Here is a 17,195-nt window from a genome sequence, read left to right as displayed (position 1 = left end):
GGAAACCGTGCATGTCAGCTATTTGGGCAGGGTCCTGGACCATCATTACACTTTCTTTATGGAGCCATTCAGACTGTACATGAAGCACAATATGTCAGTGGAAATTAAAGTGTCCCAGCACTCTCTCCTCGTTCCTGCTCATTTACTGTGCGCACTGGCCGTTAGCCTTTGCATGTCTGTAATGGGACACCTTCCCATGCCTCACCACTAGCCAAATACTTCAAAGTTATATACTGCTTGGATATAGTTCACTAGTGGCTAAAAGTCAAAAAAGTGTGTGTGTGTATATATATATGGTGTATGTATATATATATATATATATATATATATATATATATATTATATATATATATATATATATATATATATATATTATATCTATATATATATATATATATATATATTTTCAACCTTGATGAATATCTTCAGTAAGGTTTTTTTACTGATTCAACCTTGATGAATATCTTCAGTAAGGGAGACTGTGGCTAATTGTCACATCTTTCAAATATCTAGTTTAAAACCCTCTTAAATTAAAATATTTTTTTTGTAAATTATGTTCACTAAACTAAAATTACAGCATCATATCTTTGCCTTCGTTAATGTTTAAACAAGTGAATGTAATTAAACATTCAGACAAGAGTCAATTATATAATGAAGGTAGATTTTAATTGAAAGATCAGGTCAGGTTTAGGCAAATTGTCATTTTTTTGAAGTTGATACAGTTTATTAATTACAGTATTTGTGGATAAAAAATGTTTTTTTTTTATGTTGTCATGAAATGGGTTTTTTATTGTTTTATTTCAGTATTAAAGAAATTGACTTTCAAAAATCTTTAACAAATGGTTTCATAAAAAGACTTTATTTTTTTCTGTTACTGTTTATTTTATTATGAAATGGCATGTCTTTTTATTGTTTTATGTATTTCAACACACCTGCTAATATAGAAATACACTTTCAAAAATGCTTTCAATAAAAAAATAAAAATAAAAAGTATGACAACTAGCCCCATTCCCCCTATATTGTATGTGCCAACTGTAGCATTGACTATAGTAGGAATTGGCTAAATTGCTTATCCAATTATGCTTAGCTGTTAGTACACTGGCACCCATCCACTGCAGTATGTCTGAATGTACACTACAGCTAATTTGCTGTATCACGCTCTGGACCAAACCCTTTTCTTGTGGAGGTGAGGCAGGCAGTGTGAAGACTTAGCCTGGATTACAGGACTTCAGAGATAGCACTGAATCCAGCCTCCTGTCTGACATGAATTGATCGGATTAGAAAGGGTGGATTCCATCCTTGAGGGGAAACCAAGCACGTTGTATATAATTGACTTTTTTTCTCCCTCCATGTCTTGTGGGTTGGCAGCTCTAGCAGAAGGGAATACTATAGTGGGTAAATATCAGAAAGGACTCGGGTTTGACCAGGTTGGTGGAGGCTTAGGAGTCTGATCGATATCGCTTGGTGTTGAGTTGCAGCGGCAGCCCAGGGACACGGCGCAGAGAAAGTGTCTCTGCGCTGTGATGCTCGACCTGCGCATCCACTGAGATCCAAACGACTCTGCCACGGGTCTTGTTTCAGAGGGTTTTGGTTGTTTACCTTCTTTGTGCTCCTTTTCATCCACTCCCCCCTATCATCTGCTCTCTTAAAGTTTGCTATTTGCTCCTTCACATTTGAATAGACACACATGCTCCAGCCTCGGCAGAGTGGCATGGATAAGGCTTCATCTTTTTTGGTAAATCCTAGTGTCAAGGCTCAAAAGTAGAACTCTCATTTACAGCTTTGAATTGGTAAATGTTAGGTCACTTCAAAAAAAAAAAAAAAAAAAAAAAAGTTTACAACAATCTTTGCTCTTTACTTGTATCTTTCTGTCTGTCTGTATGTCAGTGATGTAATGAGCCTATTTCATCTTCAATATTGTGTCATTAGATCATAGTTTCTGTGAAAAATTGCAATTCTTCACATAACCATGTGTTGAACACTGAGCACCGCTCCCGTTTTGGCAAAGAATTAGGTTGAGCTTAATGGATCAATTTTTTGATTATTAAAGCCAAGTCTCTGTGCCGAGGCGTAATGCGTTCAGCATTGATCCCTCTCCAGCCTTTTATTGCCGTTACTCCAGTGGCTCCCACATTTAAAAGGATATGTTCACACAAATAAAGATTTTACAAAGTGACATGGTTATAAATAAGATATTTAAGTGCAGAGATCACATTCTTAAAGGAAGGTACAGACTGGAGAGAAGTCAAAGAACCACTCAGGGAGCCTTGAGGGATGCCACAAATTTTGAAACTACAGCATAAATGTGATTCCTGGAAAATTAAAGCTGAAAAGACTTGAAACACTGGCCAATTTTAAATTCGATTTACGTACTACTGAAGTTTCGGTGATGGTGGAAATCATAGTGCACCGCCAACACATAATGACTCTTATGTTCTGTATTATATTACATTGATATAAAGTATCAATTTGTCCAACATGTTTTTGTTTTAGCATATCTTGATTCATGGTCAGTTGGATGTTGGAGCAGTGCTACATTTCAGTATATCTTCTGGCTCATCCTGACAGTAGAGTTTGATTTAAAGGATGCTGTGGAAAAAGCATCCCGACGTGTTCAAAGGGCCAAGAGCATGTGGAGTCTTTATTGACCATACGAGTTGAAATGAACCCAAAAGCTTGCCGCGTAATGATTGTTGCACACTGGGCCCACGAGCTGTGCTGTGAGCTAACCAATCAATATCCCATCAATAGCTTTTTATTAAAATTGTTCTCAAGCAAATCAAAATCTATATTGTTTTCACTGAAGAAAAGTGTGTGAAATATTCCATTTGTGCGTTAGTCAGATGAATGGTGTGAAATATTGGTTTCTATGCATGATGGAATTAGCGCTCATTGCCTATATGTATTGTTATTAGAATATCTCACCTGAATTGATTTTTCCTAAGCGATGTATTTGTGATTAACTTATTTCCATTCATTTCAACTGAGCTGAATTAACTATCATATTACCCCTGTATAAAGATGAGATTAATAACACAAGTATTCATTATACTTATGAGATGAATGATATGCTGCACAGGCCGTATTGATTCAGCTGCAAGGAGAGAGCGTGGGGCGGGTTGCTTATCGTCAAGCTTTTATCGTTTATTTACTGCTATATATTGGGCAGAACAGGCTGTTTAAATGACTCTATTTCACCAGCTTGAAATATGAGCCACTGAAATTCTCGATAGTGCATCTGTCACCACAAAAGTCCTTTTTCCACTCCTCCTTTCCACTCAGCATTGTTTAGCTGTTTAAATCAGATCAGTAATCCTCCCTCTGTGATAGACCATTAGACACACACTGGAATTTGAAGAGCATCTTTATTTAGATCAACCGTTCTGAATATTACTGAATAAACTACCCACCTCTTCACTTTCCCCGAGCTCAGAGATGAACGAGGGAGGAAAAAAAAAAGAGAAAACAAAACAGAAAATAGTAGTTGAGGATGCAATAAAGAAAATCAACTAAAATTCCCAATTGCTGGGGTTTGTTTCTTATCTTTGCAGACGAGTGGGAAATCAAAGACTGGAATGCTGGGAGAACGCTGGAGAAATTGACGAAGGGGTGAGCTCTGGAAAGGAGGACAGATACTTCCTGTTCCTTCTGGAGTGACCCGCAGGTCTGAGGAGGAGTGAGGGAGAGGAAGGTGGAGAAAGTGAGTGAGTATGAAATGAGACAGTAGCAATGAAAGCACAGGAGAAAATGTGTTGGGAATAGAGTTAGTATGAAAAGGAAATATTCATTAATAGTCCTTTACAGCATAGTTTAGCCTAGTGTGGCGAGTACAGGTCACTATTTATTTATTTTTTAGATCATATTTGACTTTCTTTTACAGGTTTTCTTTTTTCAAGTTTTCTTTTACAAGGTTTCTGTTACAGGTTTTCTACAGGTCATTGCAGTTGAATTCATCTGTTAAATCCAGTCATTTTTTTTTTTTTGTACAATACTGCGTAAGGCAACCGCAAGGTCATAACCTTTATATTTGTAACATTGTCATATCTGTTTGATTTTTCAAATATCTCACATTCATATTCTAAATTTTTCAACATGTATCATGATATCACACCTTTATCCTTTTTTTTTTAAATATCTGCCCATTTTCAAGCAGTTGTAATTATGTCAGGAAAGAATCTGCAGTCGCACATGCCAGCCAAAAGAGGGCAACATGATTTCAGAATTCCTCCGCATACTAGGACAGAACAGTGTCTAGAGGGTTAAACGTGTAAGTAACAATAATTTACATTTGCGTTTGGAATGGCTTCCCTGTTCTGTCAGTCGGCAGTTCAAAGCAGTTCAACCCTCTTGGCAACAAAGGAAGGTGTTGTCACATGCGTGAGATATTCCAGGGCTGAAATGAAGTTGCTCACCATCGGCGTGTCATCATGGAAGGACATCTCCTCCGTGATGACTGAATGAAAACAAAAGAGAAATTACATTAACCTATCATTGCTGAAACAACCTGCTGTCAAAGAGATATTGTGGCTTGAGATCATAAAGTTCATTATATTTAGGCAGTTCCGGTGTTTAAGAGTGATATGATTTAATGGGATTATTTTTTTTTTTTATCAGTATAACGAATGTAGATTTGGTGGTTCTTGGAAATGCTGGTGATATTACATTCCCAATTCGACATTATAACTCGTGAGCTTTTCAATATAACTGCATGTGTGCTTTGCATCAATCAAACAAAGCCTAATATTCACAGCAGAAATATTGCAAGATTGTTTTGTTTCTTGCTTCCAACTTTGTACTATTTTGATACAATATAGCACATTGTACCTTTGCATCAGAAGTGCATAATTGCATAAACGTGAATATTTTTGTGTCTTTGTGTACCTTTCCAGTCTGGGCAAGCAAAAGGGCATATTTTTTGTGTTTATGAAGCAGTTTTTTTTTTTATTTTTGACAAATTAACTTGTTATTTCGTGTTTTATTTACAGTGTAAATGTAGCATAAAAAAAATATATATATAAAACCATATGTAAGTTGAAACATCCGATTGGATGTTGTAATTTTTAATGTTTCTAATTTAAAAGCATTTATTATTAATATTTTTAAATTGCTGTTTATTTTTAGTGCATACATGAGGATAATCAAAATTATTATTATTATTAATAATAATAATCTAAAATAAAATCATTTTTATCAAATTTTCATCATTATTTTACACATTTTATCGAATTACTTTTGTGTATGATTTTTTTCCCCTTTCTTATTTTAGCCTAACAGTTTTATTCTTCCATTCAGTGTCTCTCATTCAATCTCTTATCACTCCTGTCAGTATTATTTCCATAACAGTAATGCACTTGTAGAACAATTCAATTAGGCTGGACATGCTGTACAATTAGGTTTTCCTGTTATGGAATTTAACGGTAAATTACTTGCATATTTCCCAGTCATTTGCAAGTATGCAGGGCCCATTTCATCGGTCTCTGAATAGGACGGGAGAGATATTATAAAACCATCCTTCTTCCTCTTTTTTTTTTTGTCTTCTTGAAACCAGCAGCTCAACATTAAAGAACTAAAGGTCAGACAAAACTCTTAAAGTTGAAGGTGACTCATTTAAACTTCCTGTGGCAGTGCAGTTCTCCAGATCATTGTGATTATAAAACGTCTGTTTTTATCAATATCATCATCACTGCCCTTTGTGAGTGCAGCCGTGCTTGTGAGATACAGATCTCTCACAGAATGTCATATAAAACAGGTGTACAAACACTCATTCTGCTTATACAGTATATGAAGTAAACATGTTCTTATGCACATCCTTGCAATAACTAATTATGAAACTTCAGTTTCTTCTTTGGTTTTTTGTTGTAACTGGGTTAAAGTGTGAATGTGAGATTTTCTGATATCTGCCTTTTGTATTTTTAAGCAACAACAAAGAAGCGCTTGTTTGTTTCTTTGCATTAAGCTAATTGATCACTGCATGCTTTTGACTGATATGCAAACTGTTGTCTTGTAGTTAATGAATTGTAGCTACTAGAATATTCATGCAACTGTAAACACTCATACATTTTTATTCTTGCAGGATAATTATGCTCACTTGAAAAAAAAGATTATCTGTCTTTATTTTGAGTTGTATAACACTTGTTCAATCAAAACATGCTGAAGTCTATTAATGGTTTCGCACAAAACGTTCCACAACTTTTTGTATGCTGCTCTGTCTCGTTTCTAATTGCCGGCTGATATTTTAGCCTTCTGAACCGAGTCAAAACTATTCTCGCCATAAGACTTTTCGCTGGGTGGCACAGATGTACGTGGCTTTCTCAGCCTGCCCGTGTAGACTGTCGCGGTGAAGCACATTTCTTCTCAGAGCTGTAACTGACATGACACCTTCTCCTCAGCGCAGATCCAGGGATGTGTCTAATCGGCGCTGGCAGAACACTCTCTGCTTAATTTTAGCCATAATGGCTGTGAGGGGTGAAATGAGACTTTAAAGAGGATAGAGAGAGAGAAAGGGAGTGAGAAGAGAGCGAGAGAGAGTGAGGAGCAAAAAGGAAAAAAACGAGAGAACTTGAAGGTGATTAGTTGTTCTGGAGAATCTTGGCTGTGGAGGCAGGAACACTAATCCTTGCTTTGGTTGGAGCCATTTTGCGCAATAGGTCCCTGATTCCGCCCCCTCTCAATTTTAAGACCCGTGTCAAGCTCAAGCTCCTCTCCTGCGCCTCGCTGCTCTCATTTCCTATGCCTTCTGGCGAAGCCTGCTATTTATAAGAATTCATTTTTCTTCTTGCTTTTATTTAATTCTTTCCTACTTGTTTGATTTTCTGCCCTGCTTAGGAAGGTGGCCAGATGAGTGGCAGGGATCCGGGGGGTTCCACTTCTTGCATTCTGACACCCAGAATCCTCTGTTGCGGCCCAGCTGCCTCTCTGGCTACCTGAACCTCATCAACACAACACCCCCCTCACATAACATTACATTCGCACAAGCATAGGCTCTAGTAATCATATAGTAATCTATATAGCCCAGAGCTCAAGACCTCATTGTTCATATGCCTTTGTTAAAAGCGCCTACTTTCTTTTGTCTGTGCTATAGGGTTCTAGTCTGTTTGTGAGCGAGCTAACAAGCTTTCAGATCCAGATCAATTATATTTTTATTGATAGGTGTATCCTCATCAAAGCAGAGCTTTAGGCGGTTTCTCGTCATTAGCTTTGAATGTGCACATGTTTTAAGTGTAAAATAAAATCCGTTTATTTTTTTTTGTTTTTTTTGCTATAAAACTACTGTATTGCCTGATGCAAACCTTATGCTGGGATGATTTTAGTTGAATCTTGAGTGGACTTTTTTCTTTGATGTCTATTGGTATATTTATTAAATTGATGCATATCTACAAAATAGCCTGTTTGAAATTCTTCAAGTATGGGGGAATATATGCCTTTAAATGAGTTTGTCACATGAAACAAAACTTGGAAGTTGGTGGAGAATCCGGGAGGTTAAGGTTTCTGTAGCGAGGTGAAGTTCTCATTGCAGGTCTCTCGTCTGCCCTGCATGGTCGAATTCTCATGCGAGGCTTGCATTAGGAAATATTTAAACGTATGGAACAGCGAATACTAAATTATCTGCTGTTGAAATGTTTTGTATAGCAGGAGTATTTATTGTGGTTTCTCCTTTTTTCCTTTCCTCACCTCCACAGGCAGTAAAATTAATTTCCCTGACCTTTTAAGTTTTTAGAGCAGCAGGACTCAAATTCCACATACTACTACTGTGTATTTTTATTTTACTGTGAAATACATGTAACTGGAAAATGAGGGCTCAGGGAATCTACCTATTGATTTCTATTTCAAGGCTAGACATAATAATTAAAACAGAACAAAACAGCACCTGGTCCTTGGCTGAGTGATTTTGTAAATAAATTTGTGTGTAAAATGCTATTTTAGTTTAGGTGCGTTAAGGTAGTAGAGCTTATAATGCCATGCAGTATTAAGAGATAATAATGCACTGTAAATTTGGGGGTGAAAACAATTGTTTTTTTTTTCCAAGTCTTTAAAAAATTAAACTCTAAAAAATGACAATATTTAAGTGTGGTGGGGGAGGGGATTTCTGGACAACATCATTGAAACTTTAACTGTATAACTGTTGTAAATAAATAATAATAAAGAAATTTCCTAAAAAATGTTTTATTTATGTATTTTTTATTTTTTTTTTTTGCTAGTGAAAACCAACAATAGATAATTTATCCAGGTAGGCCTATATGTTGCCAGGTGTTTTCTATGAAACATTACCATTGTGAAAAACGCTTGTGACCATCGGACCATTAATAATATAATGAATTGAGTAATGCTTTTGACACCTCCATCGAGTCAGGGCATGAAGTCTCTGTTTCAGAGTGTTGTCTTGAAGCGCTGCTCTGCTGTCCTTGCCAGCCACATCCAATCAATCGTCGAACGACGGGCAGGAGTAGCAGGAAAGAATTAATGAAGGAAAAGTTTCTCAGACCGGTGTCACTTCATGCCAGGAAACTTTGTCTTAAACCTTAATGTGCATGGGAGACGACCAGGGAGGGGGATGGTGAGAGCAGTGTCCGCTGAAAGATATTGATATAGATTTTAATAAATGTACAGGCGATGACACCTAAAATGCCACTTCCACAATGCAGTTTGACAGTGTATTTGTACTAATAACCCCTAAGAGTGGAGATGAAATAGTGGCTGTTCCAGCGTGGCCGTGATTAATGTGGCTGAAGTAATTAAATTCCATTAGGCCCCGGGATCACCTGCCAGTGGAAGCGGGTGGCGGGCCATGGTAAGACAGCCATCGTGGACCTGGAGACTAATGCTTTTTAAAGCAGCGCTCCCAATCCCGATCCTGGCCAAGGATACAGTAACGGAGGACATCTGCTCCCTGTTGATGGCTGAAGGTATTGATGCATTGGATCATTAAGGGGGATGGTGGGTGTGGGGTGCTTAGCGGATGGTGCCAGTGCAAAGCTGTGTTTTTGCTGTTGACAGGAGAGATGCGCCAGAAGAAATGTGTCCGCCGTGCCTGTGCTGGCAGTACGCTGTAATCTCTGGGCGTAGAAGGCAGCAGAAGTCTGGCTGCGGGCTGTAGCGTAGCAGGGCTCAGTGGGAGTAGCTTTGCTCTAGGTGCAACATTGGGCTGTTGTTGTTGCCTTTTTTTTTCTCCTCTGCAGCGTTACTCTGTCCTCCTGGTAGATGGGTATGGCACCGCCCCCACATCTCCTGCTGTTTTGCAGTAGATTCCCAAAGACTGGCATCATTGCTGGCGGAGAGAGGCCCGTGCCCTTTGCAAATGGCTACAGTAATGACCCACTTGGGAGGCAGCGGGTCGCTGTGGATGCGGATGTGTCCAGGTGCCACAACATAAGCATTTCATTAAATATTGAAGCGACTGCTTTCAGATATTGAGGTGGAGACAAAAATTTGGCCACGTTCCAAAAGTGACTAAAAGTATGTGAGATGCGAAGATCTCTTGCTCACTTTCTCTTCTCTCTTTTTCTGTCTCCTCTCTCTAATCACTTTCTAGTTTTACTTGACCTTTCTTCTGCTAATTAGTTGCCTTCTTGAAATGCATTATGGGTAATCTATCTTGGGCGATCCAGCTTCCCCCCTTTTCTCGCTCTGGTAATCACTCTAAATGTATGAATGATTTATTCAGCCAAGCTACTTCTCACAATCTTAAAATACACAAACCATAAAATACAACCCAATTATTACCTCATGCCTGCAAACTGGACCTTGGTCCTGTGCCTGTGTTTTGTAATTGTGGTCACATTAAGGCAAAGAGAGTTATCTGGGATGTGCACGAGCACAAGTGGGCAGGAACTTGCAGCTGTCTCAGGAATGCAATTGCACTGATGAGCACGGTAATGTAAGGTGTTGAGATTTGCAAACATGTGCCCATGCTGTGTTAAATGCTACGTATGTGGCGGTCTGAACGGGAGTAGTTTTGCACGAGCTGAGGAAAGAGCTGCGGCCAAGCACATCCTTGTTGCACACACTTGCAGAAAAACAAAAACAAAACACCTTATTAGATGCAAATGGTTATTCATCAACCCAACTACAAGCTATTTACTGTGTGTGTGTATGTGTGTGTGTGTATATATATATATACACACACACACACTTTATTTCATTATTTATTACTTTATTATTATTTATTACTTTATTATTTTTAGTCAAGATATTTTTGTCTTTCATGCTAAACGAGAGGTTATTTGTGCATTTGTGTGTGTCTGAATGGATTGTGTGTTTGATATATTTGCCCATTGGAAGTGGGTACAGCAGATGTGTGGCGCTGGGGCCCCAGGCTGCTGCCAGCTCCTTGGATCCTGTGTTGACAAGTGCCTTCAGGTGCACAACACTCCCCATTACACACATAACGGAGTTAGTCCCTGACTTAGAACCAGAGCCAGAGAACGCTGTCAAGCCCTGTGTGTGTGTGTGTATGACAGAGTGCTGAATTAGGGAGAAGAGTTAGAAAGTTTAAAAACATAAATGATTGTAAGTTTGCAAATCAGTGTTCTTGTTCATTATATTTGTCTTATTAAAGTTACGTTAAATCACACCAGGGGTTTTTCTGTTTCTAAAAGTCTTGATCATCTTGACCAGCCACAATTTTGTTAATTTTTCTATGGAAACATACTGTAACGAATAACGATACTATATTCAGAACCAAGCTCTAAAACTACTGGTTCTGAAATCACTGAGCAGTCATTTGAGGTAAGCGGCAAAACAGGACCCCTTAATTGTAAGGTGGCACAATGGCAGTTAAGATCAAAACAGTGCATGGTTTACATGGAAATGTTATGTCATACGGACCCAGTAACACAGCGGTACTGAACCTGGGACAACCTGTAGGAGGTGGTCTGAGTTTGGTTTCAATGGAACTATGGCACACATTACATGAATGTGAACTCAAACTTTGTTTCCACTTGTTCCACACTTGTTCAGCACTTTATAAAGCCAATAAGACATGCATTTTAGCCCATGATGATTTCATTAGTTCAACAAAACACATGAATGAGATGACAGTGGTGATTATTTACTAGTGAGAGTGAACCTGTAGTTTAATTGGAAATGAACGCAAAAATGCAACAGGATTCGATAGAATCAAGTGGATCTGAAAACAGACCAACACTGCAGGGAGTACCGGGAACAATCACACTCGGATTTGGAAGGCAAGAAAACATGGCCAGTGTGAAAACCCTGTAATGTCAAAACAAAAAAAAAAAACTGTTTTTAGAAAAAAGAAAAAATAAAAAATGTTTTGAAAAAAAGAAAAAAAAAAAACAAATACATACAAAAAAAAAAAACACAAAAAAAAAAAAAGTATATATATATATACATATATATATATATATATATACACACACACACACACACACACACACACACACACACACACACACATATATATAATATATATATATATATATATATATATATATATATATATATATATATATATATCGAATAGAACATATATATCGAATAGAACAGAGAGAGGGAGAGTATTAACAAGTTATAATAAAGTAAAAAGTATTATTTTAATGTTTGTATTTAGATATACAGTTTTACTATAGATAGATAGATAGATAGATAGATAGATAGATAGATAGATAGATAGATAGATAGACAGATCTTAAAAGTGTTAGTAAATCTATCTAAATGGAAGACAGTATTGTTTTCCTGAAAATTATATGTGTGGGTCTCTCCATATGAATATGCATCAATTAAATCTGAAGTAAAGAGAACGGACAATTTATTGCTCTGAGGATTTATTCAATTTAACTATGTAATTGCTACCAACTAAATTACCCAAAATAACACAATTCAATACATAAAACAACAAACATAATATCGTTAATGACAAGAGCTATAGGGACGATCTACATTATCCCAAATGACTCTGTGCAAGGTGTAATTCCACATTCAGACACTCATTCACCATGCAGGAACTGCAGGTTCGAGCATTGGAATGAGATTTAAAGTTAGTGTCATTTTTAAGTGTTCTACTTGAACAACAATAAATGTATAATGATTCCAAGAATGGATCATGGATACTGGATTCAAAGGACATTTAAAACATGAAAGAACTATTAGGGGCTGATATGTGGGTGAATGTGTGTGGATCTCACAAAATGCCCCAGTCACATTTTACCTCCACGTTAGCAATAATTAATAAATTTCTTTCTTTCTTTCTTTCTTTCTTTCTTTCTTTCTTTCTTTCTTTCTTTCTTTCTTTCTTTCTTTGGGTAAGTAGTGATGTTAAGAAGTGGTGTTGAGGAAGTCATCAAATTCATTATATGCTATTTCAGACAAATCTGTATAGGTTATATTGTGGCTGTTCATGTGTATATTCTCACTTGTTTGTGTGAACTTGTGTATGTGTGATTGTGTCAGTCGCTATTCTAGAGGTGTTCAGAGTGTGTGAATTGACTGTGAAGATGCCTTTGAGCAGTGGCCGTGTTTTCTGTCTGATTGTTTACCACTCCTCCCTCCCTCTCTCTCTCTTTCCTTCTCTCCCTCTCTCCCTCGGCTGTAAGTCTAAAATTTTAATTATGCTGCCTGACAGCCTCGGTGCGTGATGCACGGCCCTGCATCCATCACGACGCGAGGGCCAGTGGCGGCCCATACCTTGCCTGGTTCCTGAACGCCGGAGCAAGGGCTGAGCAGCAGGTGCCATATTACTGTGTACAGAAAAGCAATTAGGAAGCATATTGGATGAATGAGGAGTGCATTAATATTAGCGAGTACATTTGTCAGTGGGCTTGATGCAAGTCTTTTTCTTTTCTTTATGCAACATTAAGATTGTGGCGCTCATAAATTCTCTGCTTAAATTGCCATCTGTTTCCCTGTCAGGACACTCTGAGACTCTGAGAGGAGAGGAGGGGGAAAGGAAAAGTTTTCTCCTTTCCTCTCTCTTTCCCTTACTCACTCTGTCACTCATCTTATCTTTCTGTTCTTTCTTTAGGATAATGTGGTTTTGCAATTCATACGTTAACGTCCGGCACGTTAAATTGATAGTTCACCTAAAAATTAAAAATTTCCCATTGTTCACCACATGTCAAAAAAGAAAAGTTTAGCTGAATGTTCATACTGCCCTTTTCCATGCATGCAATGGAAGTGAATGGTGACCAGGGGCTCCAAAAATGCATCGTAAAAATAGTTTGTATGGTGCATGCAGTAATGTTGTAGTCAAGACCACTTAAACTGAGACCAAGACAAGACTTAGAATTTAGGGGTTGAGTCTAAGACAAGACCAAGACCAAGGCAGGGTGAAACTGAGTCAAGACCAAACCAGCACTTCTCAAATTCATATGAAAGATCTACATTTTCTGCCTGAGAAATGTCTGATGTTTAATCAACAAATACAATTGCAATATAAAGACACTTTATAAAGCCAATAAGATAGGTGGCGGCAAATCACCATGAGTGAGTCACTAAATCATTTATTTAAATGATTCTTTCAAAGCAGCTGATTCATTTGTGAAAACCACTCTCTTGCACTTTTGATATTGCTTAATTATCATATTATATAATATAAAAACAAGATCTCATACAGATACTTTTTTGCAATCATATCTTGAAATTTTTGGAAACTGTATTAATTTTGGTGAAATATTTGACGCAATTCCCCATTTAAATCTGACCTGGCATAAAAGTATCAAAAGAATCAAATCAAAGTAAGTTATTGATTGCATTTGAAGCAGAAAGTTTCACATCCAATCACAGTAATAATATTAACATAAATCAGGCAATGCACTGGCATTTTAGTGATATTCCTGCAGTTGTGGTCTTGACTGGTCAAAAATGGTCTCAAGACCGGTGTGGTGGTCTCAAGTACTAAAATAATACCATACACTATATTAAGACTTTTTTTAAACCATGACACCTTTGTCTTTCCCTTTGCAACATCACTCAAATCTCATTCACATACTGTATATTTAAATTGGGCACATAACGATGTGTCAAGATGCAAAACATCATTGCTTCTCACAACTGACTGTGATGTTTCAAATTTTAAACTGTGCATATTTAAATCACACAAGATTTGTGTGCTGCTGCAGAAAGGAAGATTATAGTAAGTAAATAACAACTTGAAATTCATTCTGTCTCACACACAAAGGGACCAAAACTTCGCAGAAAACCTAAACGGCAACAGCAAATGTTTCAGTTATTAAATATAAACAATTGGGTAACTGAACTTGGTATGCTGTTCAGGGTGTCCTGTTCTCAGGCGACAAACCAGTCGAAGTGAAGTTCTTTGGCAACAATCCGCCTCTTGATATTTTAGACAAATTTTACATATTGCTACTCTTACATAATTTTTGGTCCACAGGTCTGATATGTTTAACTGTTGTAGTTTATTCACAGTTAATATGCGTCATCAGAGAAGCTGTAATTAAACCTCACTGTTTCGGTCAATGATTTTGGCCTTCCAAACTTTTTGGGCTGTTTCACCCAAATAATTTCATTGCTATTTCACTTCCTTTGTATATAAAATAGCTGCCAATAATCTACAAAATATATCATTTTGTATTTACCACAAGAGAGAAATGTGAGAAAGAGACCTTGCTACAATAGTTTGGTACAGCATGATGGTGAGTAAATGATGTGTAAACTATTCCTTTAACTATCGTTCGTTGTTAGCACCCTGTCTTTGTACTCTTAAATCAGTTTTTTTTTTCTTGTGGAGGAGATATTTTTAAGTCGATTTTCTGTTTAATTGAGTCAACATGCAGACTGTAAAATATACTTTGGCAAGAGCATGTTAAAAGCACAGATTAAACTGGTGTGGCTTTTGGGAAAGCGGAAAACTGTCTGTCCTCCCTTTCTTTCTTTTTCATTGTCTTTCAGCTGGAGAGGAAGAGCTGCTCATCGCTCGCTCTCTTTGGCACGATGGCCACATTCTCAGGGCTATCATCTCAATAACACGGACGGCTTAATGACGGCACGTCCAAGTGCTGTCACAGGGAGATTACTGTCAGTGCGTCCCATGCCCGCAGGGGATGTGGGGGTGTGCTGAGCTCGATTGGAGGGGGGCAAGGGAGGACAGCATAGAACCCCATGATAATTAGCCAGCCTGCAGTGTGCGTAAAGCAGTCTGAACAGCCAGTGGAGCAGTTGAGAGGGCAGTGCATTCACTTTTGTGTATCTGTTCTCCCTTCCTTTGACTTCAACTCAGCCCAGTCGAGTGAGACTGCTGGGAGTGGTACTTGTACACTATTAGGACGTTTAAGACGGGTATAGCAGGTAACTGGTGACTTAACAGACATGTTCTTTTTGCAGGCAATTTGACTTGAGCGTATGGGAATACTTGAAGACTTAAGTGCAGTATTGTAAAATCAGTGCCTCTGTGGGCCTGTCATATGGCTTTGAACAACAGATCATGTGTCATTAAACATCCACAATCCCTACCAGCACTATCGCCGCAGATGATTAATATACACCCATCAATTTCACACAACTTGGACAAGGATTTCTGTACACTATGGGCTTTGTTTGCTCATTTTTGTGCGAGTCAGTGGCCACCAAATATGACCCTCCAATGCGGTTGTGTTCACGCTGGCTGCCTGTTATTAGTCAGTAGATGTATGCCATAATCAGTAAAACAAAATTTTGTTGCCAGGGTTGTCAGCCAGCTAAGATTTAACTGATTTGTCAGTAGATGGCTGCCATAATCTGTATTACAGGCACTGGCCCAGAGATTAAAGATCAGGAGATTTTAGAAAACTGAGAGAAGAAAGAAATCAGAAAAAAGAGTTTGGACATTATGTGGCAGAATTCCTCTCCAAATACCCATGTTAAATGTGGGTTGCTTTTAAAAGAGCTCCATGCATGATGTTTATGGCTGGAAAAATGCAGTGTCCCATTTGAAAAGAGAAGGCAAACTTTGCATATTACCTTTTCTGTATTAGTGTTTGACTTTTCTTATTATTTAATTTTATTGGCTTATGGATCACCTTAAAGCAGACTGACTTACACTATAAGGGCTCTACAGTGTGATTTATGAATTTTGAATCTATTATAAATATATGTTGTTGTTCTTGTTGTTGCTTTCACTGTTTTCCCTCCAACTAAGCAGTCTTAACACTGCAAAAGCAACATGACATAGCAATTTTTTCCAATATTTTTGAAGAACAAATATTATTAAAATAAATGCGTTCTATTTTAATATATTTTAAAATTTAATGTATTTTTGTATCCTGAATTTTCAGCAGTCAAAATTCCAGTATTCTGCATCGTATGATCCTCCATAAATAATTTTACTATTCTGACATTCTAATAAATTTTACAAAATTGTATTGATTTATTTGTTTATTTTACCAGCATTTATTAAAAAAAAAAAAAAACAAAGAAGAATAATTGTTTTGTAGCATTATAAATGTCTTTGCTGTTAATAGTGTAATGGTAGTGCATGTACACATATTGTACATTTATATACAAACATATGCATGAAAATTCTATTATATACTGTATATAGAGCAATCACAGAGGATTTTTGTGTGTGTGTGTGTGTGTGTGTGTGTGTGTGTGTGTGTGTGTGTGTGTGTGTGTGTGTGTTTTTTTTAAATGTGTTTTTTGTCACTTTTGCAAGGCTGACACCCTGAAAATTCGTAATAAATCAAATGCGATTTTAGTTTATATTCAGAGGGGGTGTCAGTCCCTCTAACAATCTCTTGTTCTGTCTCTTTCAATTTGGCTTATGTTGTGGGGAAATAAAAGAATAAGAAAAAGTTTGAACCTCAAGCAAATTAAATTAAATTCTCTATTACTCCTAATATTGCTGAAATATACATTGTTTGTTTAAGTTCTTAACCATACAACACACTAGCTCCTGAAACAGTGCAAAATAAGATATGATTACTCAGATCTGGGAATAAAACTTAGAAACCAGCCCTCTTGCAGCATGCGTATCCCTGATATACAGTGTCTGTTAAAGCTCATAGTAGTGTATCGGGGTGTGTGTGTGTGAGTCCTCAATTGCGAGTACCTAAGGGTTGTCTGTCTTTGGCATAAATCACATTGGTAACAAGACCAAGTTTATCTCTCCTGTAGTGCGACTGAAGCTCTCAACAGGTCTGTGCATGATCCAGTGCTATTAGGCTGTCTAATACCTTCTCATTGTTATTCATATACTGTAACATGGCTACGGGTTTTTTTTTGGTCTTTTTTTTTTTTCTCCG

At 37.4% G+C, this 17,195-nt stretch overlaps 1 long non-coding RNA gene across 8 annotated transcripts in view; it reads left to right on the top strand.

Moving 5' to 3' along the window:
- LOC109058721 overlaps positions 1–17,195 on the top strand; it is a 261,589-nt gene that overhangs the window by 1,540 nt on the left and 242,854 nt on the right. For all 8 annotated transcript variants that reach the window (XR_006161501.1, XR_006161502.1, XR_006161500.1 and 5 more), the window contains exon 2: positions 3,552–3,700. This is a non-coding gene — a long non-coding RNA (uncharacterized LOC109058721). The remainder of the gene's footprint in view (positions 1–3,551; positions 3,701–17,195) is intronic.

This window comes from Cyprinus carpio, chromosome A13 (genome assembly GCF_018340385.1).
Source record: "Cyprinus carpio isolate SPL01 chromosome A13, ASM1834038v1, whole genome shotgun sequence".
Taxonomy (NCBI): Eukaryota; Metazoa; Chordata; class Actinopteri; order Cypriniformes; family Cyprinidae; genus Cyprinus; species Cyprinus carpio.
Note: the sequence above shows the minus strand (reverse complement) of the source record. Positions and strands in the feature narration are given on the sequence as shown.